This window comes from Elephantulus edwardii, unplaced genomic scaffold (genome assembly GCF_000299155.1).
Source record: "Elephantulus edwardii isolate Elephantulus edwardi_28Jun2011 unplaced genomic scaffold, EleEdw1.0 scaffold00009, whole genome shotgun sequence".
Taxonomy (NCBI): domain Eukaryota; kingdom Metazoa; phylum Chordata; class Mammalia; order Macroscelidea; family Macroscelididae; genus Elephantulus; species Elephantulus edwardii.
This window is the reverse complement of record NW_006399759.1, coordinates 12479370-12483195: the sequence shown is the minus strand read 5'-3', so window position 1 is coordinate 12483195 and position 3826 is coordinate 12479370.

Genomic DNA, 3826 nt, shown 5'->3' with positions numbered 1-3826 from the left:
AGTCAGAAAGTGCTTGTGACTATCTGAGCATGATTGTTTTTGTGTCTGTTCTGTGCCATTGAATTGAAACCGGCTCATAGCTGACCCTCCAACAGGTTTTCACAAGCCACATGGGAGATCACACATCTTACTCCTGTGGAGAAGTCAGCTTTCCTTTGAGTTGACAGCACAATGCCTTATCCACTAGGCCACCAGAGCTCTACCGACACAGAGTGCCACATGACAGGAAATGTCATAAAATCATTTAAGGCCTAAGATCTTCGACATGGCAACCTAATAAATCCTGGACAGTTTTAGGGCCATATCTGATGATATTTTCAAAGCAGAGCATCTGGAAATAGGAATTTGCTACATGGATCCACTGGAGACTGAGTTGAAAACCTCTTGCCAGTCACCGCTAATGCAGTGTGATGTGCTCCAAACTCACCCACAGAGTTGTTCCCAAGCAGACCCTAATACCCTCTGAGGCACTCTGCTACTGATGTATCATTTGATTGTTGGTGAGGTAATGCTGCTAGAAGTTTTCAAATGTTTTGTCTCTTTTATTAAGTTTTAAGCTTTTCAATGGCAATATGAAGTCATTCTTCTATTTCTTATATCCTTTTTTTAAATCTCAAAACCCACTGCCATCACTCTAAAAAGCCTACATTCACTCTCTATGTTGGCTTAGACAGTACACTCCAGCCTCTAACTCTCATGCTTGTGGTTTGGAGGACAAGAGAGATCTGTATTTGCTTTAACCTATAGGCAGGAAGCATTCACACATATTGTGGCCCAAGACAACATGCACAAATATTTCACAGTATTTTGTTGTTTTCCTTGCATATAAAACTCCTGCTTATTGAACTGTTGATTTTTAAAGTTCATTAAAATGATATGCAGCCTGCTTTCCAAAGTGTGATATGACCATGACCATTTGCAAGAAAATTAAAATATGGAAAATAGAAAAAACAAAATTGGTTTTGGCCAAGACCAGGTATCAGTAGTGAAAATAATGAGTGTAAGAACGTGTTAGTATTCCTTATACATTTCTCTCCTCATTGCATCTCGGCTTTGGTGAATGAAAGCAACGCTGATGTGGAAAGTGCAGATATCTTTCTTAAGGATGCAGAATTCCTCCATCCCTAACAGACTCTGGAAACTCACACAGGGTCCCACCACTCACCACAGTCTTGGGATTGGAAGGTCTGCTGCAGTTTAAGTCTCGGACAACTGCTTCTGGTATATTTCTAAACAGTTATGTCAGAGCAATTCCAAATGTTTTTAATAGACACTATTGTTATTATTACAGTTATGAGTCAGCTCTGATTTATTTGGGTCCTATATACAACAAAGGAAGCACTGCCTGATTGTATGTCATTCTCCCAATCTGTATTCTTTAAGCTCAATGCTAAAATCACTGTGTCAATCCCTCTCATTGAGGATCTTTTTTGCTGTCCTCCTCATTTCCAAGTATAAAGTCCTTCCCCAGGGACTGACTATATATTGTTTCACAGACTCAAAGCTCATTGCCTTCAAATACGGACCACCTCGGAGTTGATCTTCAAGTGGCTTTCTAGGATTGCAAATTGCTCAGGGAGAGATTTCCCATCTCTCCTAAAAGTTTCACAAGTAGTGCAGATATTTAACAATAGTATTATGACTTTGTTGTTACATATAGTGAAGCCAGAAATGACTCATAGTTGACCCTCCAGTGTGTTTTCAGAGGCAGTAAATTATACAGGAAGAGACTATCCATCTTTCTCCTGAGGAGCAGCTGTTGATTTAAATCTTCTGCCTCCCGGTTGACAACATAACTCCTTACTGATAACCCACCAATGTTCCCTATACATTTGATAATATCATTCAATACATTGATACTGTTCTTACTTTAGATAAACTGTTATCGCTGTAAGAGATACTTAATTAGTGTAATTAATTAAGGATGAACAAAATACAAATTTCCTTTACCTTCATTTATTCTTTTTTCAGGCCTCTATGTAGGCTTGAGTTTCTGTGTTACGTCATATTCCTTACTCAAGGACATTTTTAAAAACATTTCTTTTGGATAAGACTGCTAACAATGAACTCCTTCAGTTTTTGTTTTTCTAAGAAAATTTTCATATTCCTCTTTCAAATTAGGACGATCATTTCTCTATGTTAGTATTTTTTTCTTCTTATACACTAGTTATTTCACTCCATTACCTTATTTCTGGTTCAGTTTATTATAAGAAGACCATTATAATTCTCATTTTCTTCTATAGGTAAAAATGGAATATTCGCCTCTCAGTTCTTTCAAGGTTTTTTGTTTTGTTTTGTTTTGCTTGTCTGTGATTTTACTATGATAAAATTAGGTGTAAGTATTTTGGTATTGTCTGTCTTGATGTTTTCTGAGCTTCTTGGATATCTTGTTTGGTGCGTCTATCACTGATTTCAACACCGCAATATGAAGAAAACAAAAATGTTCACAACTGTAGCAATAAGCAACATCATGATAGATGGAGAAAAGACTGAAGCTGTCAATAATTTCACTTTACCAGATCCATAGGCATCACCCATAGAAGCAGCACATAAGAAATAAAAAAATGTTTTTCATTTGGAAACTCTGTTTTCAAGGATCTCTTTAAAATGCTAAAGAGAAAAGATGTTCATTTGAAGAATAAGGTGTGCCTGATTCAAGTCATGCTATTTTCAATTCCTTTCTACACAATTTCAAGTTGCACAGTGAATAAGGAAGACCAAAGAAAATGTGATGCCTTTCAATTGTAGTTTTGGAGAAGAATATTGAATATCCCAAGACCTTCCAAATGAAGAAACAAGTTCATCTTGGAGGAAGTGTAAATAGAGGGCTTCTTAGAGACAAGGATGGGGAAATTCTATCTCACATACTTTGGGCATATTGTTTGGAAGAACTAGTTCTTACAAAGAGACAACAATCTGAGAAAAAAAGACAGCTAAAGAGAGGAACACTCTCAATGAGAAGGGCTGACACAGTAACTCTAACAGTTGGCTCCATCATATCAAAATAGTGAGGATAGCACAGAGTTGAACAAGGTTCAGATGTGTTTTTCATAGAGCCCCTATGAGTTATAGTCAATTTAATGGTACTTCAAAACAAACACACATCAATACAGTTTTTAAATTTTTTTTTATTTTATATTGGTTTGCTTACAAAGTTCGTCGTATACATTGTGCTACACATTATTCTTCATTCACATTGTGATTCCCATGCATTGTTTCATAAAATTAATTACCATTGGACCATGCACATCACTACCTTCAAGTCCCCACTGGATCCTTTCCATTTCCTTCACCACCTCCATCCACCCAACAAATTGTACAATCCTGTGGTTTCACCCCTACTCATCTTTAGCACTTCCCCCCTTTGGCTTTCCCATACATGTGTCACTAGTTATCCTTCTATTTTTACAATAATGGTATTATGCAGTATTTATCCTTATGAGACTGAGCTGGTTCATTCACAATAAGGGTCTCTAGTCTCTCTTAAGTTACTATCACTGATTTTTTAAAAGTCTCAACTTTTATTTGTTGTTGTTGAGTACCATTGAGTCAGAACTAACCCATGGCTGACCTTATGACAAGTTTTCAGAGGCAGTAAATGAAATTCTCCATCTTTCTCCCATGGAGCAGCTGATGGATTTGAACCATGAGCCTTTGAGATTGCAATGCAAGGTCTTGCTGCTAGGCTCCAAAAATTATTTTCTATTCTATTCTATTCTATTCTATTCTGTTCTGTTCTGTTCTGTTCTATTCTATTCTATTCTATTCTATTCTATTCTATTCTATTCTATTCTATTCTATTCTTTCTGGTATTTTAATTACATGT